Source organism: Zonotrichia leucophrys, chromosome 4A (assembly GCF_028769735.1).
Source record: "Zonotrichia leucophrys gambelii isolate GWCS_2022_RI chromosome 4A, RI_Zleu_2.0, whole genome shotgun sequence".
Classification (NCBI taxonomy): Eukaryota; Metazoa; Chordata; class Aves; order Passeriformes; family Passerellidae; genus Zonotrichia; species Zonotrichia leucophrys.
The window spans coordinates 18,274,649-18,301,385 of record NC_088174.1 but is presented as its reverse complement, the minus strand read 5'-3'; positions in this window follow the sequence as shown (position 1 = coordinate 18,301,385).

The window sequence follows — 26,737 nt, the reverse complement described above, 5'->3', positions numbered from 1 at the left end:
CAGTTGCCATCCCCAAAGGATCCCAGAAAAATGCTCTTGTCAAGTGAGTGTTTCCTACAATCAAGTTCAGTAAATCCTGTCCCAGATTTAATATTTAATTTGATAATGCAATAATCTATATCTGATAGCCTGTATAATCGATCACCTGCAGGTCTGTAGCCATGGAACTGTTCCCTTTCAGTGGCAAAGAAAAGAACTTTACCCACTGGCGAGACAGTTTGATTCCATTTCACAGAAATACACGAGCTCATGCTTGTTTACACCATGTTAATTGACATTTCCAATCACTGCTGATGTCTACTTTTAAAAATGCTCTTCTACTTTCCACTAAAGTGCACCATTAAACATTTCAACTTAGCAATTCATGGTGTGCAGGGTTTGCTGCCTATTGCAGCAAAATTTAGCACTAATACCAAGATATTATGTTTAAAAGTTACTCAAATCTGTTTCATTAATAATTTTTAAAACAGCTGTTGTTAGAAACTGAGAGATGCATTACTTTACAGATTTTTTTCTCCATTTTGGTGGTCCTCCCATCCATCAGAAAGAAGTCTCCTCCTCCAGCCTTATTAGAAAACTTTACTGTCTTAACCAACTTATTATCAGCACAATAACATTTGTCTTGATTTGATACCTTCCATTTCTCTTGCATGTTTGGATAGGTCTTGTTTTTCAACAATACACAATCCATTTCCTTCTGACTATCATCACTCTTCCTGTATGCTCCAGAGACTTTTCTCATGTTTCAAATTCAAGTAGCTGGCAAGATGCTGTCAAAAACTGGATGTTTCAGTACTTTCTCAAAACCTTTTGAGACATAAAGATATGATTTTTTCATGCTGTTTTGAAGTGTGAAGTATTACAAGTCAAAATTTAAAATTTCCTGAGTGAAATGTTTGTTCTGTTAATCAAAGTTTCTCCGGTTCAGTGTGGTCTCCTCAATTTCAGAGCGCAAAAGGCAGAGCAGAGGGCAGCTGAGAAGAAGAGAAACCTCTACCAAAAGGTCATCAGAACCATTCAATAGGAGAATAAATTAACATTTTACAGCAGGTCACATCCACATTCGACATGCCAGGGTAGGAGACCATGTCCAGAAAAACCTGAATGGCTGAAAGGCCTAGGTGCACCTCTGAAAAACCCCAAAAAGAAAAATTTCTGTGGAGATAACTAATATTTTGGAGTATTTTCCCTTTTTTTCCTGGAAACTCTGCAAGTATTTACCCTTCAAGGAAATTTCAACAGATATTCTGACCACACTCCTCAAACTTACTGATCACTGTTCCCCCCCAAGGAATGAGTCTGTGCCTGTATTTTGTTTCTATTTTGTAATTAGAGCTGAGCAATAATTGGTTGTACTTCCCTCCACACAGAGTTAGAACAATTATAACTATTTTATTTTATAAACGGAGTTGGAAGAGGCTGCTCCCTGCTTGCAGAGCACCTTTGTCTCCCTGCACACGTTCCTCAGAGGATAATAAGGTTCAGGAGCTGAAAGTGTGTTTGTATTCCTGGGTCAACAGGAGTACAATAGGAAACTGCAGGAATGGAAATGCATTAATCCTGATGTAGGGATGAAACACTGGCAGGGCTGAGATATTTACTGAGAACGGCAACGAGATGTTGGCAGCAATGAAAACTGAAGTTTGCTTCTCAACTTTCTGTAATTCCAAAGGCAATGAGCTTCACCTGCCCCTAAATCTGCCACTGCACCAAACCCCAACACCTCCTGCATTAAGGACAACATCAGCAACTACAAATACCATTATTCTCATGTTCTCTATTATTATTTTTGCCATGGATTCCCTAAAGAACATCCCTGAACAGCTCTTGGAGCTCTGGGGGTGGGTGCCAGGCTCCAGACCTTCTCAACTTTCTGTAATTCCAAAGGCAATGAGCTTCACCTGCCCCTGAATCTGCCACTGCACCAAACCCAAACACCTCCTGCATGAAGAACAACACAAGCAATGATAAAAACCATTATTCTCACATTCTCTATGATTATTTTTGCCATGGATTCCCTAAAGAACATCCCTGAACAGCTCCTGGAGCTCTGGGGGTGGGCACCAGGCTCCAACCTGCAGGGCTGGTTCCTCTCAGCAGGAAACACTTGTCACAAACAACGAGAACAGAAAATACTCCCAGCACTGCTGCTCCAGCAGGATCTGATCTCAGACTGCACAGAGTCATTTTCTCCACGAGATTGTCTTGCAGTGTTTACAAGATAACAGCCAATAACTGTTCGGTGCTGCTTAGGTGGAAAGAAAAGGGTTATAGAAATTTCAAGGCCAAGTCTAGGTAAATATGATCCCTGTATTTCCACTACAGACATCTAGACACTTCCAGCTGTTGAAATTATTGCTAAATATATTTACAGTCTTTGTACAATAAAAAGCTTTATTACTTTTACTACAGGCAGAAGAAAAAAGCTTTAAATCTTTAGTTCTGAAGCAATATCTCCTGTCTTAAAGGCAATGAAGCCTTTCAAGGGGAAAAAGCAGCAGACTTTAAAAAAGGTGGTTTATGATGTTGTATCTTTGTTGCAATTTTGGTTCATATATTTTTATTAAGTGTAACCTTTATATGTAAATGAAATGATTATCCAACACAAAGTATGTTTTCATAAAGTAAGAATAGGTTTTATGTCCTCAAAGATAAAGCAGCATAAAGCAGTCAGGCAGCTCAGCATGCACTTGATGGCTGTGAAATGAACTATTTGATTTCCTATTACAGCCTGCACTGTACCACAGCCCCAACCCCACACCATCAGCCAGCCAGCCCTTCATCAGGGAGCCCAGCAATATAAATCTGTGTTTCTAATAGGCAGAACTCCTCATTTAGAAGGGCTTGGAAATAAACCCTGCATTGTGAAAAGCAGGGAGAGGGAAATGAGAACCACGTCCTAAAACCCCAGGGAGAGATGGATGTCCCCAGCACAAACACCAGGGCTCAGCCCCACGGTGCTGTTTATGTGTCTGAACTTTTGTTCTCTCCATTTCCAGCTGCACCAGGCACCTCTGGAGTGGGAAGGGAACTTTGCAGGCCCTGCTCCCACCTGGGACACCTCACCTGTGTTCCATCACGGGGACACCTCACCTGTGGTTCCATCACCTGGGACACCTCACCTATGGTTCCACCTGGGACACCTCACCTCTGTTCCATCACTGGGACACCTCACCTGTGTCCCATCACTGGGACACCTCACCTGTGTCCCATCACCTGGGACACCTCACCTGTGTTCCATCACCTGGGACACCTCACCTGTGTTCCATCACTGGGACACCTCACCTGTGTCCCACCTGGGACACCTCACCTGTGTTCCATCACTGGGACACCTCACCTGTGTTCCCCCACCTGGGACACCTCACCTGTGTTCCATCACTGGGACACCTCACCTGTGGTTCCATCACTGGGACACCTCACCTGTGTTCCATCACCTGGGACACCTCACCTGTGTTCCATCACTGGGACACCTCACCTGTGTTCCACCACCTGGGACACCTCACCTGTGTTCCACCACCCAGGACAGGGCTCTGCACCCTCTCACTGACCCCAAGGGAAATACAGGGGGTCAAATTGCACATTTCAGCTCTGTGTACAGCTCATATGCAGTGAAGGAAAGAGCCAAAGCCATCAGATCCATCAGCAGCATCACATTATTTGGAAGGAGAGAACAGGGGGTTTTTTAAGGTTAATTTTTTCTAATACTCACCATAACAGCACAGCAAGCTTGGGCTGAGCCTTCCCCACTTCAAATTGAGCTCAGGATGAAGGACAAAGGCCACCAAGGAATGCTGGATGTCCAAACCTCCTCTGGACAAGAACCTCACCAGGTACAAAATCATAAATTCACAGATCTAACATCATGCATGTCTTCATTTCTCTCTAAAATAAAACTCCTCTTTGGTTCAGAGGATAAAGTCAAACTCACCACGGGATCACCTGGAAAGCCCAAGGATGTGTCTCCTTTTAACAGGAGTGAAAGTGGCTAAAAGCCAAAGAATTCAGGGCACTCCAGTCCCAGATGGCAAATTAAACCCGTCACTGAACAGCTTTTTGGGCAAGCAGCTGTCATAAAAATCTTTATTAATAAATTGATGAGTAAAACTGTTCTGCTCCTAAGCAAGGTTGTTTATTCCTGAACCAACAACTCCACAAAGAGTTTGCACAGAAAGCCTTGCTGCTTGTTGCATAAATCTGGATCTCCACAGTCCATCCATTCATTAGCTCTTTATTTCCTTGTTCAGCAGGTGCACAGTGCTGAGCACAATGACTCCTCATTAGATCCTGTAAATGCTACAAGAACAAAAAAATAAAACTGCCACGCAGTTTAAAAACAACCCACTGGGTCACTCCCTGCACTTTTTCTGATTTTACATTTTTGTGGTCTTGGGCATTCCTTTAATCTATCATCACAAGAGAATCTGTCAATAGAGAGACTTATGAAAACAAGATAGGATTGGAGAAAAAAAAAATATAGATTTTTTTACTTTGGGTGATTAAATTCTCGCTGACATTAACATATGACAACCTGTTAGAATGATTTGTAAGTCTTCACAGCTTTATAAATAGCTTTATCTCTCCATTCCACACGAGGAAAAAGAGAAATATTATTTATTGTACCTTTCTACCTCCACAGCACGGAACATTTCAAAGACTCATTTCAAGTTTTGTGGAAGTCTCTTGATATTAAAGGGCTGCAGATGGAAGATGATGAAATCTCCTTTCTGCGTGCAGCCCCCTGTTGTTCCTCAGTGTTCTGGGAGCGCTGCCTCTCATCCTCACACAGGAGCATTTCCATCCACTGGGGAGCAGCTGGAGAGCCAAAGCAAGGCACCACCATCCCAGGGAATGCTGCTGAATTCCTCAGAAATGCTGGGGATGACAGGAAAAATGCAATGTTTGCTTTACAGATGGACTGCATATTTATAATATTTAGTTTACACGGGGTTTGTTTTTTTGTTTCCTCTTAGAAAATGAAATATTTGGTTTTGTTCTCTTAGTGGAGCACAAGGCAAATTATATTAATTAGTCTATTTACATGATTTCCTAACTTGGAGCAGCGAAAGTTGCCTTTAGCTAGCAAGTAATTGAAATTACAATTGCTGAAGATATCACAAGTTTGGGTTTTTTTTAAATTCTATCAAGCCCTATCAAGCTCTGATAGGACATTAATAGCTATTTCCCTTCCCTGCTGTTGTTTTTTGTCCCTACTAAGCCATTCCAGTGTACTCAACACCATAAAACTGAAATACATGACAAGAAACAGTAATCCTCCAATTTTATTCCCCAGATTCAGGTTTACTGGTACATCCCTCTGGGAACATAATGACAGAGCTTTGCTTTCATAAAGACACTGGAAATTGATTGCAGTCTAAAAGTTCTCATAAGATTTTGGGGAAGCAACCAGTTCTGTTAGAAACAAAAGAGAAGCACAAAAAATACAGAAAAGCCAGCACAGCAGAAATATATTTTAGTACTGCAGGAAATTCTTGCCAACATGAATATTGTTCTTTTCTTTGCTTTTGGAAATCGGAGGGGAGGAAGAAGCTCATTAATTCAACATTTGATTTCGGAAATAGAGGGAAAACTCAGTCAAACACAACAGTTTCCATGATAAGAGAACAGTGGAATATCTCTTATCAGGCAGATGCAATCCGGGCTTCTATCAGGCTGGGTTTTAATTAAGTAATAGGAGTTACAGATGTTTAATAAAGCTGTGAATGACATTTCTTCCTCCCAATTTATCAGCGCAACTCCAAGAATTCAGACAAAGGACTCGGGAGCACCTGGCAGAGCTCTGGAGGGAGAACACGAACCTGGTGCCAATGGAGTTTTATTTCCTCCCTTCAGACTCAGCACACAAGGCCCTACCTTGACCCCTGGTTTGCACTGACTGCAGATGAGGAGAGAGCACAGAAGAATAGCTGTGATGTTTGCATTTAAAAAGGGAGGCAGAGTTCATCATTTTTTTTCAGAGTAGATTGGGTTTTTTCCAACAAAATATTGTCTAGAAACTTCCGAAAACAACATTCAGCGGGTGTCTGTGAACGGTCTTTGAAACTCACCAGATCCTGATGAATGCAGAGCTCCTGCTGCATGTTCAGGGGTTTTCTGTCTCTCAGATGCCTGGCAGCTGTTTAAAACTTGACATCGGGCTGAACTAGTTCAGGAAATCCATGAAACATGAGAAAATCTGAGCAGAACTCCAGTAAACATTTTAAGGACTTCTGTTTGGTGGGCTGAAAATTCAGTTAACCTCTGAGGAGCTAGTGTGCCCAATTTGGAGATTAAAGTCAGTTACAGAGTGAAATGGGCGTTTTTATTTCTGCTTGGAGTGCAAGCTGCAGCACATTGCTGAAAATGAAGCTGTTTCCAAAGCCTCCATTCCGGTTTTAAGGAGAGAAATTACGGCTGAACTTTTGTGTGCTTGTTGCCCATCAATAATAACGGGAGAGGCTCAGGAGGAGGTGACGGAACAGGACCTGGATTTGGGGCAGGTCACCAAGCAAGAGGAGACACAGAGCCACACCTGTGAATGCACAGCAGCAAAACTCATTTTAGCCTCTCAAACCCACAGTAAATCCATGCCTGTCCATTTAGGGACAATAAATCCCTCCCAAAGAGCAGAGCTTCATTTTCAACAGCAGACTGTACAAATGGGAGTGCTCCACACAGACACTGGCAGTGGCTTTTTCCTGCTGCAGTAACACCAAAGTTCTTTTTTCTCCCTGTGCTTTGACTTGTCTGCTCTGTGTCCCCGTCACTGTGCTAAGGAAAAGCTCTGCAAAGCAAAGAGAGACCAAAAGGGAGAGTTAAAGGCAGCTGACAACACAATCTTGAGCTGCAGAGCACTGCTGGGTGTGAGTGCAAATGCACAATTGAAGCTCCAGAAGGTCAATCCGTGGAGAGAAGACTCCTCACTCCAGGCACTTTGCTGCAGACGCCAGACATTTCTTATCATTCTGAGCTCATCAGCAATTTTTTTCTTTTTAAGGACTGCAGACGCTGATTAACACAAACCTCTGGATTTGCTCCAGCAGCCACGAGAGCATTAGCACAGGAATATTTCTGTGAGACAGCCTCGTCCCACCAGTGCAGCCTCACCAATGATAGAACGGTGCCCAGCTTTCCACAAGTGTGGAAGCAGAAAATGCAGGATATTCCAAAGGCAGAGCAAAGGGAAATGAGGCCTGAGCTCCCTGTTTCCAGCTCAAAACAGGATTGCACACTACTGCTTACCTCTAAATCAGGAATTCTTTTTAAAGATATTTTACATTATTGTATTATTTTATATTCTTTCAGCTGGGCAATCAAAACTGAAACTGATACTTCTTCACTCATCTGCATGTTTCACCTTCATTAAGTGAACTCTGCTGTATTCTCTGCATTAATCTTGCATAAATTAGAGTGTGAGCAGCTCTGACCTTTGTTTCCCTTATCCTTGAGAGGAAAATCAATGTGCTTTCTGCCTTCATGCACACATGCAAAGGAGTTCAGCACTGGGTATTCTGATGTAGTCACTCCACTAGGAGCTGAAAGACTTCAAGCAAGAGACCATTCATTTTGATAAATAAAATTGAGTGAAGAAATAAAGAAAAACCACATTCAATAAACAATTCAACATCCATTGTAGGATCCCCTAAACTCACAGAAGTCAGCAAAACACTCAGCATTTTTGTGAGGGTGACATTCCAGTTTGAAAATTTTTACCCTGAACAAGCTGACTTAACAGCATGAAAAATTTAGAGAAATGTAGCAGGAAACTTTTTGGACTCATTTCAGTAAAAACACCATCGACAAAGAAGAGGCAGAGCTGAGCCCCAGGTAAGGGAATAACCAAGAACTGTATTTGAATGACACTGGCAGAAAAAGAGAAATTGTTTCAGTGGGGGCAGCTGTAAAAAAAACAGTTTAGTAGGAGGGAAAAATACCTGAAACCTTCCCATTTTTAGTGAAGAGTCTGCAGAAACTTGCAGGCACCACATTTCTGTGTGCCCCAAACCACATCTGGAAAACAAACACAGCCCTTCACAACCACAGGAAGGGAACAGGTGCTGAATAAATGGTTCCAGCTTTAGGCAGACAGAAGAATAAGGAATGAACAAGCCAAAAGAGGAAAAAAAACCCCAAATTCTGACTAGAAGTCTTAAGTATAACAATTTATAGCATGAGCAGGCAATAAAACATAGAGGGAAGGGATGTATTAAATAAGGAGAGAAAGTTTATTTTGACTGGCATGTTCCTCTGCTGTAAGAAATAAATCTGGTTTTGTGAGGACTAATCCTGCCAGACTGTATTTTTTACCTGTGCTGCCAGTCTGATGTTCCTTCCCTGATATAATTAAAGAGGTGCCACAGGACCTGCTTGCTTCCATACTGGGAATAAGGAATAACTGCTGATACAAGCTAACAGCTGGAAGCATGTAAAATAAACATAAGCTAAGCTGCTGAAATCACGGATCCTTTTCAAGAAAAATATCTGTCTGCCAATCACAATTTAAACTCACACACCACCCAGCCCTAAAATAGCACTTAGGAGGAATAATCAGGGCTCTGTGTTATTTTGGGAAGGTAATGGATTAGAAAGATGCATTGTTTTAAATCACTCATCAGCTGAAGGAGTGGCAAATCTTTAATAATGCCAAGATTGGTTTTGTAAGTGAATAAACCAGCAAAAAGCTGGCTGGGTGCTAGTAATCTTCAAAGCTTGATTGCTTTTTCTGATAGCTTTAGAAAATTAGTGGATGAAAGCATGTGTAATATATCTGGTCTGAGTAAAACACTTGATGTAGTGTCTTACAAAATCTCTGCTCGCAAAATTAATTCAAATTGGCTTGGACATGGAGGACTGTCACTCGGATTTAAAAATGGCTGGCTGAGTGCAAATAAAGGGTAATGAAAAATGGCAATGCATCAAGCTGGTGGGAGGTGTCTGGTGCAGCTCTGCAGGGATCACTGTTTGGTCCTGTTTATTTAACATCTTCATTAACAGCCTGGAAGGGGGAGTGAAACAGCATGTTAATTAAAGTGACACACAATAATAAATCAGGAACTGCTCCTAATGCCAGCACTAATACTTCACAAAGGCTCAGGGCACCACCAGGGTTTCTGGAGAGGTGGAACGTGGCCACGCAGAGACCCAGCTAAGATGCTCTAATTGCACTCCACCTCTTAAAGAGAGTAGTCCAAAACACACACTGAGCGGGAATCAGAGCCTGCTGGCAGCCAGGGACTCAGAGCACGATTGCCCAGTGTGTACAAACTCAGGTAACTGGAAACTTCCATGGGCAGACACGATTTCCCTTTTCCCCTGACGCCTGCAGTGCATCACATTCAGTGGGAGAGATTAAAGCAGTTCAGCTCACTCAGCTGATGGAAAACCGCTGCTTGGGGGAATTCTAAAATCAGTTTCCAGTTGTTTCTACTTCATATTTTGCATGAGTGCTAAATATAATGTAATAGAGGAAAGAGAGGGACAGGCGGAACTGATGGCACAACTGCATCTTTTTGTATCTGTTAAATTGGACAAGTTATAACATAAACCACCTCTTTATAGTTTCATAAGATAATATTCAGCTTTTTAAAGTAGTGTCTCCACAAAGGACACTAGTCTATTGCTACAACATACTAGATTTACTTTAATTATAAATACTTTAAAAAATCCTCAGATAAGTAAACATGAAGTTGTTCACTGAACACTGGTAAAAACTGATCAAAGACTACATAAGTCACAGAAAAGACTTCCCAGAATAGGCTGGGATGTCGGTACTCAGTCAGAGACGCCTATTTCTGTTTTATAAACATACATAATATAAACCTGGATCTTAACTAGGAGTGTTATTATCTCCCTGCTTTGAATGATTTATAGCAGCTTACCTGGGCTGGCCCTGGGGCTGCTGCACAGCGCTGAATCATAAACGCAGACTCATTTTGAAAGGACAGTTTGATGCCACTTCCTAAAAGGTAAGAAAAAGGAAGGGAACTTTTAAGGCCTGCTTTACCACGCCGAGTTTAAATTGCTCTGGGAACTTGTGAAGTCCCCAGAAAACACAGGAGCAGTTTAGAGCTGTGAGAGTCTCCCAGCCATAAAGAGACCTCTGCATCCGCAGAGAGGGACTGGAAAGCAATAAAGGGCAGGAGAGGGAAGCTCTGCAGTCCCACACCGAGTGCTCTGTTGGTGCAGCAGAGAGAGCCCTGCAGGCAGGCAGGGATGGGAGGGAGCCAAGCTCACCTGTGCCACCAGCCCTGCTGCTCAGGGCAGCTCTGGGAACCTCCTTGGATCTGGGAAACTCCTTGGATCCATCAGGCTTCTCCTTTAGAACCAGCACAAACAAAGCTTGGGGACAGCCAGAGCTGCTGCTCTGCTTTGGTGCCACGTTCATTGGGTAACTTCTGTCCGTGGCTCTCGGGTTTCTGTGCTTGAGATGACTTCTGAGGTATTAGAAATTCTCTTTTTTTCCCAGCCCCACGACCAAAGAAGAAGTCGAGATTCATCAGTTCTGCTTCTCAAGGTTGTTTATTTTCTCTTATTTATTCCATTCTTTCTCTGACCTGCTGAGGTCTGTCTATCAGGTCAGTTTGGGGCACAGTCCCTGCTCTTGGGGTGGTGTTAGGTTTTTTACTAAAAACTACCTGTACTTTATTGACAATAATTTTCCAATACCTATCACCTATGTCAGACAGTCTGTCTCTACTCTAAACCAACCCAAAAGTGCCACCATCACTGAGACCCTGGAGGCTAGGAGGGAGAAAGAAGAAGGACAGGACATGCCCAGATTCCTCCATCTTGCCTCTTGAACCCCCATTCTAAAAACCCCAAAATTCTGCTTTTTCACCCTGTGACAAATTCACCATCATCCTACTCAAACCCTTATGGCTTGTAAATCCTCACGCAAGGTTGGTAATTTTTTTCCATGGGCTAAAATGGAATGTCCCAACACATGAGCTGAGCCCTGCCCTGGTCCATGCAGAAGGCAAAACCTGAGCTGGCTGCGCTCAGTGGTTGCACAGAATCCCAAATCCATGGGTCAATATGTAATAAATATAAAATGGATATAAATATAATGCAATATAAAGGCACTCAGTCCACAGGAACTCTCCTGGCAGCTCTTATGTAACATCCCCAAACCCTCCTGTGAAAATCCACAGGAACATTAAGGCTTATTTAGGTGCCAGCTATTGTATTACACTTTTCTCCACTAGTTTGACCTGATGGCACTAGGCTTGTTGAGTTTTATTTTTAATCCTCTCTTTTAAAAATCTCTTTTCTCTTGTTGTTTGGTTGGGTGTTTTTTTTTTTTTTTAATTATTCTCTTATTTTTTGAACTCCAGTAATTTGTGAAGCAGCTGCATTGGTCATGAACTGCTTGAGTTTTATTACACCTACAATGACTTTTAAACAGAAAGAATCTGCTCATGGGAACACTAATCCTTCCATTATGGAAATAATTAAGCTCTTTTATTTGCAAGATGAAAATCTTTAGGGAACATATGAAAACTAGCAAAGAGCAATTTTTTTTTCTTTTTTTAAAGACAAAAAAATGATGATACAAACAGACCTGCTAGTGTCTGTTAAACTGTGGCATATGGAAAGGCACACAAACTCTTGGAGAAATCTTTCTCAGTAATTCTTCCCCTTGGCTCAGGAATAAAGGATATTCTACAGAACTTGCTGTACAAAACCACCACAGCACATTTTCAGGAGATATTTTCCAAGGCTTTTCAATGATAATCTGCTCCTGTTCATTTATGGTAAATGCTAACCTAAATATTGTTATTCTTATTTTTCTACAATCGTCTTTGGACTGTTCTTGTTTGCAAAACATACTCTTCCTAAGCAAACAAAGCTACTTATATTAGATTTTTACTTATTTTTTTTCAGGTTATTTGGGGTTTTTTTAGGTTTTTTGCAGCGGTGCATTTGGCAGGGGGCAGTTCCTGAATTATTTGGTGCTACATCCTGCACTGCATTTACACATTCAGGATTAGCACATTGACACTCAAGTATTTTTGCAAACTTACTGACATAGAACTGGTGCCAAATAAGCAGATTTGGCTGAGAGAAGGAGACAAGAAATTAGGAAAGGCCAGATCAGATGACCAGAGAAGAAGAAAGATTTTGTGATTAATAAAAGGAGTTTGAAAACCTTGCTAAAGGTTTCTAAATGAAGTTGTTTGCGGGTCCAGGTTAACTTTTACCATGGAAGAAGTTTGTACTGGGTCCTGTATGCAGAAAAAAATAGAAATAAAACTTTACTGAGTTACCAAGTTTTCTGTTTCTCATCTAATGATGTTAATAAAATGAGATTTTATTGCAAGTTTGAGAAAGTGGCAATAAAATGTCAGCTAAAATGTGATGTTGATAGACATAAAAACAATGCACAATGAGGGGAAAAAAATCTTAATTTGCATTTACAATGTTGGGCTCTGACCAAGCTGCACAGAAATATGTTGCTGGAATTATGATAGAGAATTCTACAAAAACATCAGCTCAAAGGCAAACAGAAAGCAATTGAATTCTTAGAAAATGGAGAGAGAACAAAATCGAAAACATCCTTGTTTGAGGACAGAAATCCATTCTGTGCTTTTCAATCCTTTGTGCATTACAGGCTATTCATATAGGAAAAGCAAAATAGTGAAACAGAACAAGCAACAGCAGCACAGAAAAGTAAAAATGTGTGGAGTTATTTCCTTACAGATAAATCTGAGAGGTTTTAATTTCTGGTGGGCACAAAATCCAGCAGGTTTTTATCAAAGCCTGTAAGCCATGAGTGGCATGGGCTCCATCAACAGGGAGTGACAAAAACTGATAATTCTTCATTTGGCACCCAGCCCTCAATAAAACACAAACTTTAGCAATGAAACCTGTTGCTTCCAGACTCGGGAATGTTAATACAAGGAGAAGTTTTAGCACAGATTAGAGGAACAAGTAAAAAAAAATTAAATCTACAATACAGTGAAACAGAGCTCTTCCTTTGGTTAGAAGATGGTGGAGCATCACTCCATTACCAATAAATTTATTTCTCCTCATACTTGCTACTGGCCTCGAAGCTAAGCAGACCTTTGTTCCCAGGTGGGTTAGAGAGCCCTAATTCCTCTTGTTTCGTTTTTACAGAATGAGAGAAAATCAGCATCCTTTGTTTTAGGGTTTTCTAAAAAAGATAAAATGTGATGTAATAAAGTTCTTGTAATGAAATATTAATCTGTGTATGCTTCACTGGGGAAGTATTTTAGGCTATTAAATACCTAAAATGCAAAAAGGAAAAAGTTCTTTGGTAAACAAGAGCAACAACACTGGAGATTTCATTGACAGTGTTTTCTGACAGCAGAGCTGATGCATTTTCTTGTCATGCTTAAAAACCAGAGAAGAGCAAAGATTAATCAGACTGATCCAAGCTTTTTAAAAAGCTCCGGGTAATTTGGGCTTACCTTTCCTCTGCAGGAGATGAGTGGCAGAGCTGCGGATGGGAGGGTGCAGTTATCGCTCAATTCTGCCATTGTTCTCTCAAGGGTCTGTTTGTGTTCTCACCACAGAGCCTCCAACATCTCATTTCGCACGTGCTTATTAAACGCAATTATCTTCTGTCTGTTCAAGTCAGGCTTGCATTCAAACGTTGATTTGGTGGCTGGAAATCAGGTTAAACTTCAGCATCCTGCTGAGTTATCAGCTGGGAGCGAATGGGGTGAGACTCCACAGAAAGCGACCCAACAGCTCTGAATTCCTGCCCTGGAGGAGTCCCTGCTCCTGCTGGCTGGGAGCGCCGCATCCTGCTCCTGCAGTCCCATCCACGGGCTGGAAAAAAGTTAAAGAAATGGGGAAAAAAAGAAAAAAAAAAAGAATGAGAAAAAACCTTTCTGAAATCACACTTTGAGGATATCATTTAGACTGGCATTGAAACAGCTCATGGGTCAAACGAGTCCTTGACAGCCCATGCAGGGAGAGCTGCAGGGTTCCATCCCTCTCTCTGGAGTGCCCAAGGAGGATGAATTGATTTCAGTACAGAGCCGGAGCTGGCAGAGAGCTGGGGAGAACCAGGAGCAGAGACAGGGCCAGCAGGACCAGGGCCAGCAGGACCAGGGCCAGCAGGACCAGGGCCAGCAGGACCCAGGGCCAGCAGGACCAGGGCCAGCAGGACCAGGGCTGTGCTCTCCGGTGCTTCTCCATCTCACCTGAGCTCCTGGGGCTCTGCAGGGCTCCCTCTCCTTACACAGGTTTGGCATTTTTTTTTAATTTTTTTTTTTTTTTTTTTTATGAGCACTAATTGCGTTGATAACTTTATCAGCCATCTGTCAGGCGCACATTGGACCACACCTCATATTTCACTGAAGCTATCATCTAACAAAAGTTCTACAACATTCCTGATTCCCACACCCGTGAAGAAACCCAAAGCCCACAATCCTTTCATGAAGAAACCCAAAGTCCTCAATGTTCTGTGGGCGAAACACAAGGGTTGGAATCTCTGTGCACTTCACATCTGTGTGTTTTCTCTGCTTGTGGAGTGCTCAGCATTTTCTTGCACTTGCTGGAGTTTCACATTCTGCACTGAAACCCACCTGGAGTTTGTACCTGTTAAAATATAAACAAATCCACATCCCTACAGGGACTGGAGGATTTTCTCAAAATCCCGGAGGTGAAGAATGGGTCCTGATGTGAAAATAAAACATTGATCAGTTCTGTTTTGCAATATTGCATAGAGAAATACAAGGTACCAACTTCAGTTGCTATTACTAACATTTCCATCCAGAGCTAAACACTGTCCTGGCTGTCCTGACACAACTCAAGAAGCAGAAACAAAAAATCCTGTAATTCCTTCCTTTCCTTCAATATCCAGTGATCACCCTGCAGTTCTTGAGAAGAATAAACAGAGGAAATTAAAAATAATGACAATAATGGAACTGTTTGGAAGGTGTGCACTGCTGTGGCTTTCTATGTGAGGATCATTACACATGAACGTGAATGGATCCTCAAATATTTCTCCTGATTCTCAAACAAAATTTGAATTCTAAAGATCTTGCAGTATCTGCAGTTGTTAATCACAGGCTGGTGTTTCCTTAATGAGCGCCCATTGTCCAGCAGCCTCTCTCCTACTGCAGGAGGTTTTTATTCCGTCTCTCAGAAATGTCAGATTAGCATGCATATCCTAACATTTGGAGGAGCAGCACAATTTATCTTTTAACTTTTGTGCCCTGAAAACTCCCCAGATAATATTTTTAAATGATTGCAAGCCCGAGCAGCTATTTCAGGAAGCAGAGAAGGCAGTATTTCCACACCACTTTGTGAGAGAAAGGTATTAAAGCCCTTTTAATCTTGCCATAAAAAGGTCTAAAGTAATATCAGTGTCACAATTTTAAGGATTATGCATTGCTATCATGGGCCTGTCTGAAAATTCTGGAATTGCTTCTTTTAGCTAAATAACTGTGATGGAATTACAATAGAAGTTCAGCTCAACTATTGAGTTTTTAAATGGCTGAGAGCTACTCTGAAAAAAATCAAAAAATTGCATCTGCAACTGCCTTGGCTGCTCCACAATTTGTGAGTTTATTACTTTGGGCTGGAAATATTGCAGACTACTTGGACAAATTAATCATTTGATAATTAAAGAAAAGACAATATACTCCCTAACCTTTATAAATATGATTTGAGGATAAAAACAGCAAATGAAAGTACAGAATTTATTTTTCCCTCTTAAAATCACAAATTGAAATATTTTTCTGGAAAAATTCTGCATTTGGACTCTTCATAATGGTTTTACAAAATAATTATGGTGAGTGCTCTTAGATAGGAGTTAGAAAGTAAAAATCAGATTGCAAATGTGATTTCAGGTGTGTTTAAGGGGAATTGATAAACTATTCAATTCCTGAGAGTGAAAAAATCATTGATTTGTAATTCCAATCTCCTTTGCTTTTTGCTTATCTGAACCATGGGCTGAATACCTTTTAAAAGTACTGAGCTGCATTTTTATCAAAGTCCTAGAAAGTCACTCTATTTATTCATTCTCTGATATAATTCAAAATAGGAGGCTAAATTTTCAAAAGCCATAGGTTTGATTCTTATTTTCTTTTTCCCCTCAAGCTTGTTTTAATCAGTTTTAATATGTTTGATTGATAGAGTACCTTCTGGTTTAACAAGTAATTCAGCCTCTTAGTATTTTTTTAAAGGAAAATTTATCATCTACAGAAACAGAAAGTATTTTAATTCTTATCAAGGAAATCAACTGGAGTGAGAAAAAAAAATCCTGGTAACTAAAGGCCTGAGGGTCAATAAAATTAATATTTTTGAAATAGCCACAAAATCAGAAAAGGCAAATTCTGTGTTTATGGCTTCGATTAAAATGAGATATTTATACAAATAGCAAGATAGAATGGGGGAATAACAGAATTCCAGAGATCCAGAGGGATGCAGAGAGCAGGAATAATTCTCATTTATTCTGCAAACCTCTGGCAGTGGGAAAGGGCCACTTTTCTGCTTTAACCTGTGCACTCAGAGATTGCTTCATTTTGTCTGAAGGGATGAAGTCAAGGAGCTGAGGATGTGAAAATGTAACCTTCACAAAATTTTATTTTGATAAACACCTCAGTTTATCTTTCTATGGCAGGCTGATAAGGAAAATTAACATAGTTCAGCAGAGAGCAGGTCAGGGAATGCGCTCTTGCAGTGAAAAATGAAAGAGTTTCCTCACAAAGCCTCTGCTTTCCCAAGGCTAGTGGCAAGAATAAAAATAATAATAAATTCTTCACTCTGAGAATTTCATTAAGGAAAAAGGCTACATTTATCTGGAAAGTACCCAGGTAAAGAAAAAGCATAAAAACTTCTGTATTAATAGCAAATGAACAGGGGCATCATGGCCAGCAGAATATGCAACAGTGACTTGGATTTAGGGTGGAGAGTTTCCAGAAGGAAGTTCATAATTGTATTAATATTGGAACAGTAAATTCAATTTCAGGCATTCTGAAGCAGCAATGAATTTATGTTACATTTAATATTAATAAAACCAATAGGCAAGAAAGAGGACAAATATAACTGCAAAAGAAAATACTGAGAACATTTTAGCTCCACAGCTGAAAGTGGCAGACCTTAGGTCACAGGGAAAGGGAAGAGTCCATCCAGTGGCATCATATCAGAGAAATATGGGAATTCAGGTGATTTTCCAGACAAAAAACCTGCATTACTGCCAGCAGGGAGATAATTTCATTTGTTTAGTTCCCAACATGCAGCAGGAAATGTCCAATGTCAATGAAAGTCTGTTATGGTTGTAAAATACCCAAATCCTGCCAAGCAGCCCAACCAAACTGGGCTCACATCCTCTGAGAAAATTCTGAATTCCACAGCAAATTGTGAATATTCACAAACTGTGAATGTCACACAAAATTCTGAAATATAACTTCAGTTTCGTACCTGATTTTTCTGTCCTGTCACACACAAAGGAGGAAGATCAAATATTACATTTATTTTAATCAGGGCTGGAGTATCTTTTGAGATCCATTTACAGGAATTCAAATAGTTCTGAGGGAAGATATATTGCATTTCCTAATTAAAAATAGTGGCCAAATTCTGCTGGCAGGTGGAATTCCATTGGAATTCCTTTGTACTCCAGGATCTTACCTGGATTTTCTGTCTAGAAGAAGAGATTTTGAGCAATCCTTGCACAGCACTCATGAAAAACCCCTTGCAAGTCTCTCTTCAACTTCTGTACCCTGAGAAACCCAAACAAACAAAAATCCACAAACATTCCCCTCCAAAAGGGAAAGGAACCAACAAAACAAAAGCAGCCACAACCAAACCAAACCAAACCCTCTCAATTTTATCCTTGCAGCTGTGCTTATGCTGGGGAATTCCTGTAGAGATACAGAAGATTAAAAAAATGCAATTAATGACATGAAGGTGCACTAACATTTCAGCTGACATTTCATACATGATTCATGCTTTGCCTGCTGCTCAGATGATGGATCAGTCAAAATATCTTAGCCTGAAGCACGAAAAAGTGAAAATGCTGTATGTCCTCTGGCTTAGAGCTTTCCCTGGGGTGGCTTTGAAAGTGTTTCCTGCACTTGGAAAAAAAAGTTAAAAGTGGGAAAAAAAGTAGCTTATATAAAGGCAGATTTAAAAAAAAAAAATCAAACAAACAAACAAAAAAAACCAAAATAAAACCACAACAACAATAATAATAAAAAACCCCAAACAAACCCAAAAAAACCCACCCAAAAAAACCCCAAAAAAACCAAACCCACAAAGCAGGAGCATCTTAATTTTTGTAAATGTTGTGTGAACTTATTGAAAGAATTATATTTGAAATAAAGGCCCCTGAGCTCCAAGCCAAGGTAAGCAGCAGTTTTATCTGTAAACACGAACACAAGGCTGTTGTGGTAGCGTTGTTTAAATGCCATGGGTTCGAGCTTGCTTAACTGTTTTTCAGACTTTAGGGTATTGATTTGAAAACAGAAGAAAAACCAGCTTATTTTTGGTAGGGAAATGTATTGATCAAAGTCTGAGACCAGCAAACCTCTGCTTGACCTGCTGAAATTACTAAAAAAGAGAAAGGACTTGGGAAAAATAGAAAAAAATGATGTAGAGAGAAAGATGGGAAAAGCCATATTAGCAAAAAACCTTTTTTCTGGTCCTGCTGGGAATAAAATTTTCTAAATTTCCACAATGCCAAGCAGCAGTGATGGCAGGTGAGGGCATTTTTGGGGTCAGAGGAGACAAAGCTTTCATCCCCCCAAGGCACAACCTGCAGTGAAAAACCCTGGATTTTTTTTAGTTCCAGTAAAAAGAAAAACTCACTGGACTGGGGAGGCTTCTACCAAATCATCCAAGCCAAAAGTCTGATTAAATAAACCAAGAGAGTGGGAAATATCTGCATTTATTGCTGGGAGGAACACTGGGAAGAGCTCTTCTGCACATCCAGGGGATATCAGAGTTCCATGGAGATCTGATTGAACCAGGAACTTGTCCCAGTTAAATCAAAGGTAAAAACAGCAGGAAAAAGAGGGAGGAAAGGAAAAAAGAAGAAGGAAAAACAAACCCTGAAGCAATGGACAACATGCCAACAGAACTGTGAAAGCACCAAGCAAAAATCTGTCCCTTTTTACCACAGAATCTCCAAGAGTCCGGGTCCATTCAGCAAAGCACTGATATAATGAAATTTTTGGGGTAAAGATATGTTACAGTCCCTTGGAATTAAAGGCTTCTATGACATCTGTGATAGTAAAAAATGCAGAGGGAAGAATTCTGCAATTCTGTCCCAAAAAGGCAGTGAACTTTGTGTCTTGTGAGCAAACAAGGAAGAGATCTTTGTTACCAGATGAGTTATTTCTGTTCATTTTCATGTGGTGTAACTTGAATTAGAACGAGGGGTTTCTTAAGGAATTTAAAGCTTGTGCAGGAGCAGGATTTTTTGGAATTTTATCAAATGCAGATGTGGGGGTTTTTTTGTTTGTTTGGAGTTTGGTTTTCTTATTGTATTTTGATTTTTTTGTGCTGTTGTTTGGTTTGGTTTTGGAGGGTTTTTTTGTTTGTTTTGTTTGGTTTTGGGTCTTTTTTTCATCTGTTTGGTTTGGTTTGCTGTTGTTGGTTAAGATTTTTTTCATTTCAGTTTAGAAAGAAAATAGAGGGGAATAAGCACATTCCTACCAAAGGAAGCCATATATTAAGCCTCCATTACAACCATCACAAAGGGCTCTTGACCCTAATTTCCAGAGAAATTAGGAAATAAAAAGAAAAAATATGTATTTACTATTTCTCTGCATTCTTATAGATATATTTGTCACCAATGAAGACTTACATTCACAGTAGGCAACTGGGTAGAAAATAATGATCACTGGAACATCAGCTGCTCACTTGGCTTGTGCAGATCCTGTTATTTCAAATCAGTTGAGCAATTTTGCACATGCACTGATAATAATTTCCATTTGTGCAAACAGGCAAGGCATTTCCTCCCAAGCCATGGACTAAATGCAGGACAATGACAAAAGAAGGGATTTAATGGAGTGTTTTAAGGAAAACCTGACTTCTCTGTCAGTTGTGTAAGCGCAGTGTTGCTCCCAGGATTATCTGAGATCTGAGCAAATACGACAAAAGGATTCTGCAATCACTGCTCTCCAGCACTATTTACCCAATTTTCAGGCTCAGTTTTGCTCGTTTGGCTGAGCAGTCACATCCTGGGCAATGACTGAATTATCCCCTCTCCAGAAACCATCACCTATCAAAAAACTGCATTAGTAAATGCTATAGATCCTGAATAACAATCCCAAATCACCTATCAAACAATTGCATTAATAAATGGTATAGATCCTGAATAACAATCCCAATCACCTATCAAACAGCTGCATTAATAAATGATATAGATCCTGAAAACAATCCCAAATCACCTATCAATTTCATTAATAAATGGTATAGATCCTGAATAACAATTCCAAATCACCTATCAAACAATTGCATTAATAAATGGTATAGATCCTGAATAACAATCCCAAATCACCGATCAAACAATTGAATTAATAAATTATACAGATCCTGAATAACAATGCCAAATCACCTATCAATTTCATTAATAAATGCTATAGATCCTGAATAACAATCCCAAATCACCTATCAAACAATTGCATTAATAAATGGTATAGATCCTGAATAACAATCCCAATCACTATCAAACAATTGCATTAATAAATGGTATAGATCCTGAATAACAATCCCAATCACTATCAAACAATTGCATTAATAAATGGTATAGATCCTGAATAACAATTCCAAATCACCTATCAAACAGCTGCATTAATAAATTAAATAGATCTTGAATAACAATCCCAAATCAAAGCCTGTTGATCTGAGCCACCTCCATGGTGAATTCAACTTTTTTTTTTTTTTTATATAAAAGCTGGAATTATTTCAAAACACATAACTGGACAAATCCCAGCAAAAGGAATGCCTTGGAGATGGGCCTGCTTGTCCCATTTCCCCCTTTATATTCATATAATGGTGAAATTTTAATCTCTGATTTGTAAATTTAGGAGTTTTTCCTTCATATGTAAAGCAGAACAGGCTCCCCTCTGCTCTGAAGACAATCTGATGTTTTACAAAACCACTTTTAGCCCAATCCCCATATCAATTGTTATCATCTATAAAAACAAGAATACCTCCTTACCTTTGGAAGAGTTTAATTAGGAGGAAATGTTACATTAAAAAAGATAATATATAATTAATAACTTCAACAAAGGTGGACAAAGAAGAAAGAGATTGCAGGCTTTTCACATCCTTAAAAGCATTTAATTCTCTATTCATCTAAAATTAACAATCAAACTGTGTAGCAGAAAAGAGTTAGAAAAGCTCAAATTATATCACTGACTGTATTATTTTTCTCTCATTCTTCAATGAAAAATTGTTCCACTGGCTGTCTCTGGCTCTTTGTTGCCTGAATTATATTTTTAATTAAGAGCTGCACTGTCATGCCTAAGAAATTTGTTTGTCAAGGATTCATTTCTAAGCATGTTGACAAAGAGCAAGTTATTAATACATACAAAATTTATAAAACTGAGATTTGGGAAAGCATTTAGAGGGAAAAAAACACGAACAAAGAATTGTTTTCCCTCTAACAAACATTCCCAAAGTTCAGTTTGCCGACTCAGAAAAGATTCTGTAGAACCACAAGGGTCTTTTGGGCTCCCAACAGGTGACAGGGGAGGATTCACAAAAAGGACAAGACTGAGGCATTATGGTGATTTCTCAGCTTTCCTGTCTAGCAGACCTTGCGTGTAATTGTGGCAACATCTCAGCAACAATTCTCTTGGTTTTTGAGCTAATTTGCTGGAGGAATAAATATGCAAGCAGAGTTCCTTCACACTGCTCTGAACAAAGACCCTGAAGGTGTTTGTTCGGTACGGATTGAGCGAATCTAACCAGGAAAAACAAATGAAACAGAGAAATTATGGCTGGGCCTGGTGTTTAAAGTGACATCCAGGTTGTGCAGGCTTGAAAGGAGCAAATCTGCTTCTCTCACTCGTGATCCAGGGCTGGCGGAGCTGGGGCTGCAGAGAACAGAGACGTCACTGGGACAGAACCTGCATTTGTGTTATTGCCAACAGCCAGCCTGAAACCAGGCAAGTTCCTCCTGGCTCCTTGTGGAGGCAAAGCTGAAGGCAAACTTAGCCCAAAATTTATGATTCCATAAGTTTAAAAATGATTGGATTTTTTGGGAATTTTTAAAGCAACTTTCCTTATAGGAAATCAGTAATAGTGATGGGTTTTCCCCTCAATACCTGGACTTTTTTCTGTTCTGGAAATTCACAGCCTTGATTTAAACACAAAAAAATCCAAGTTTTCTGAAATTAGCAAAAGCTTTTGTCCTCAGTGCCTTTGGTTTTCACTTTCTTGTCTGTGGAATGGAAAGAGTAGCCCTCCATGTGCAAGGAGCAGGATGAGAGGGTATAAATCAAATGAATGTTTGAGAGACACCCCTGCATTGTGCTGAGGAGAGGCTCTCACAGACAATGCAGTGATGAACAGCTCCTTCCCCACACCAGAGCCCTGGGGACCCAGCCAGCCAGGCAGGCAAACAGCAATTAACAGTAAGAATTAAATGAAATATTGAACCTCTGCTCATTGGGTGAATTACATTATCTTGGTGTCCAAGACAAAGTCCAGGTTCTGAGTTAAAAATTGCAGGTGTGTGTGCAATGCATGGGGAAGAATCCACTCACACAAGGGAGCCCAGAGCAGGCTCTACTGGAAACATTCATTTTGCTGTGTAATAACTTTTAAGTGCATGCCTTTGCCACCTTTAATTATATATTAATTTCTTTTTCTTTTTTTTTTTTTTTCTGGGCATATTTAATCCAAAGTTACAATTACCTTTGGTAATCACACACAATTTTTTGTCTGGAATTTAAGCAGTACCGGGTGCTGCTCAACAACCGAGATCACCTCGCGTTTGTTTCATTCGTATTCTCCCTCAGAACAACAGCAGCAGTAAACAATTCCAGCTTAATTACCCAAAATGTGTTTGCACTGCAAATATTCTCCTCTGCTCTCCCATTTTCGCTGTGCTGCCACCGGCCCCGAGCAGGGAGAGCAGAAACAATTCCTGATGTGGGGATGGCTCCAACAGGACACAATGGGTGTCACCTGATATTTTCTGAAAAATCCCTTGGCCAGGATTCCTTCTCCTGGCAAGGTGAGAAGCCTCAGCTTCTCCCTGTTTTGCTGCTCTGGAATGCGATTTGGATATTTATGGTTTGGACCCAATCCTTCAATATTTTGTGTTATGGACCCATATTACAGTGTAACCTTTTTAGCCAATCACGTTATGGCACACAAACCTACAGCACTGCATCCTAAACTTCTTGTAATCTTTGTAACTATTTTTTTTCCTATATCTTAAACTCTAAAACTCTAAACTTTCCTTTACTTAGCTTATGTGTCTCTATTTTAAACTATAAAACCCACATTCTCTCTTCTAGCCCCTAAGTTTGGGAGCCTTTTCCAAGGTCTCAGATCAGTGTTTTATTGGTCAATAACTCCTTAAAATGTCCTGTGACTGAGGGTCTTGTGACCTTCTGAGCCATGCAGTGAAGGTGTGAGCTGAACTCACCCTTCCTGCCTGTGTAGAAGACAAGAAAAACAAATCCCATCATCAAAACCAACGCAGAATCAAATTCCTTCAAAATTCCTCCAGCCAGCAGGACCTGGTGGGGTTTCCTTGGGGTTTCCTTGGGGCTGTTTTGCTGTGGGTGGCTCTGGACAAACCCAAGCACTTCAATCCCATCCCCTTCCCCTCAGCCTCCTGCAGCCCCTGCTGAGGAAGGGAATTCCAGGGGTAACTAATCCCAGGAAAGCTGAGCCACAGGAGCATTTGGGGATTTTTCAGTGTTGGGCAGCTTGGGGTGGTTTGTGTGCCTGCCTTCCTCAACGTTTCAGCTCAAGTGTTTATTCCGAGATAAAATGAAATATAGTTATAACTTTAATTTCTCTGACAAGCATAAAGATTTTCATCATAACATTAGATAATATTATGAAAGCATAGGAGGAATATTTTCTAATGAATGCCCTAAAGTGCAGTTCATTCTTCTGTAGCACATCTCAGGGAAAGCCTGTCATTTCAGCATGGAGCTTGTGAGGAACAAAACCCTGCCTGGTGCTATTGCAGCTAACCCAGGCAGGGTCTGACAGCACCTTTCCTCCGGTTCATACAAGTCACAAACTGCCTACATCAGGTGAAATGAAATGAAATGAAATAATTTCACAATGAAATAAATAAACAGAAATAAATAAACAAATAAATAAGCAGAAGGAGTGGTGGATGGCTGATTCAGAGGTTTCCACACAAACCCAGCTAAAGCAAACTGCCTACACTGAGTGAAATGAAATGAAATAATTTCACAATGAAATAAATAAACAGAAATAAATAAACAATGAAATAATGAACAGAAGGAGTGGTGGATGGCTATTCAGAGGTTTCTACACAAACCACATTTAAGTAAAGCTCCTGGCACTGTTAAGCTCAGAGTCAGCCCAGGACAGAGCAGGAATTGCACAGAGGAATTGTGGCAGTGGCTGCTGCATCCACAGGGCAATTGTCACCCAGGAGCTGTAAATAAGGAACATTTCACCTCAGCAGCAAAGTCAGATATTGATCCTGCTTAGTCAGCACGGCAATTTAAATATTCACCAATAAAACAACAGGGGTATAAATAAAAGAGATTCTAAAGCTGGGAGGGAATTTTGCATTAAGGAAAAAATCCAAATGGTATCCTTGGGAGGGGTGAAATTTAACTTACAGGAAACAGATGTATCAGTAAAGGAGCTTGGTTTCTAATTATAAAACATATAATGGCATGTTTCAGAAACTTCAAATAATTATTGACATTTCACACCTTTGTGAAAACCTGCTGTTTTTTAGTATTTCAAATTTATACATTGAAATATGTGCAAATTGTTGCCCACAGTAATTCTTATTCCAACTCACCAACTAATCTGCTGCTGACCAAAAGCCAGTTTAATCCATGCAGGGATAATCTGTGGACTCTCTGTGAAAAGGAGGAGCCCTGGGAGGCCCAGGTGAGCTCCTGGACATGAGGAAGAGCAAAGGTGGAATTAACACAAAGTTCAGCAGTGATCCTCAGTCAAACCTGGGAGGGGAAAAGAAGATTAACTTCTGCAGAACCAAAGGGATGGATCTCAGATCTGCAGAGTGAAGACATTCCTATATAAAATTTGAAGATGGTTTGCTGTCACAGATTTAAGTAGTGTGGCTTGATGGTGTAAATTAGTTAAAATCCGTGTCCTGAAAATGTCAGATTACGTACACTCTACACCCTGCAAATCTTGTCACTGCCTGCTTTTCCTCCATCTGATGCAAAGCCTTAAAAATATGGATATGCTGAAACGCACAGACATATCTTAAAACCTACACAGAACTTGTACCAAACAAGGGTCCCAGAGTCTGGAAGGGAAAACCGTGGCAGGTTTTCTTAATCTGTTTTGATGTTTCTGCATCAACCCAATTAATTCACAAAGGAAGGGCTCACACAGCGCATGTGAGCAACCTGCTCTCCAAACATCTCCCCCAGAAGGAGCTGCCTCAGAACTGCTTTGGAAGCAGCAATTTTAAGACACTTAGGGTTGTTTTTTTTACAAATTATATAAGAACACGGGACCATAAACAATCTCTGGTAAATACTATTTGGAGATTTATTAAATATAATGAATAAGCTGCTTAGAAATTATTTTTTGTCTCCCAGCTGAGTTGCAATGTAGCGATTCCTTCTGACTTCTGCTTTCTTGTGAAGAGCAGCAAAGCAAAGAGGAGCAATTAATACTGTGAGGAGCAGAAACTACAAAAGCTGGCCTTTTGTGGGTTCACTCCTGATTTATTCTGCTCCCTCACATCTACAGCCCATCCCTTTTTAATTCCTCAAGCTCCAGCTGCCTCGTTCCCCCTCTCTCCTTTTTCCTGCACTCCCATCCCGTTCCACGTGTACAAACAATTTGGTTTTCTCCTGCTGAGTGGCATCTGCTCTGCTTTGCTTTGCAGCTCCGCACGCAGGGAGGGTTCAGCTGCTGCTGCTCAGGAGTGGCACCAGGAGATTTTCTGAACAATCCCTTCGCCAGGATTTTCCTCCTGAGAAGCCTCAGAAAAGAAATGTAAACAATAATTGTCTGATTGCCTGGAATGTGGTCTGGGGGTTGCTTTACAAACGGGTGCGTCTTTAATTGGTTCCATGTGAATTGTTTTTAATTAATGGCCAATCCCAGTCCAGCTGTGTCGGACTCTCTGGTCAGTCATGGGTTTTTATTATTCATTCTTGTCTAGCCTTCTGATGGCTCCTTGCTCTTTCTTTAGTATAGTTTTAGAATATAATAAATATAATAAATAGAATATAATAGATATAATGAATAAAATATAATAAATAAAATGTAATATAATTAATACAACATAAAATAGTTAATACAATATAATTAATATACTAATATAATATACAATATAATATAATATATAGCATATAATATATAATATATACAATAATCTATTACATTATATTATGAATATAGTATAATATAGAATAGTATAATATAGTATAGTATAATATAGTATAGTACAGTATAATATAGTACAGTATAGTATAGTACAGTATAATATAGTACAGTATAGTATAGTATAGTACAGTATAATATAGCATAGTATAGTACAGTATAATAGAGTACAGTATAACATAGTATAGTATAGTATAGTATAATATAGTATAGT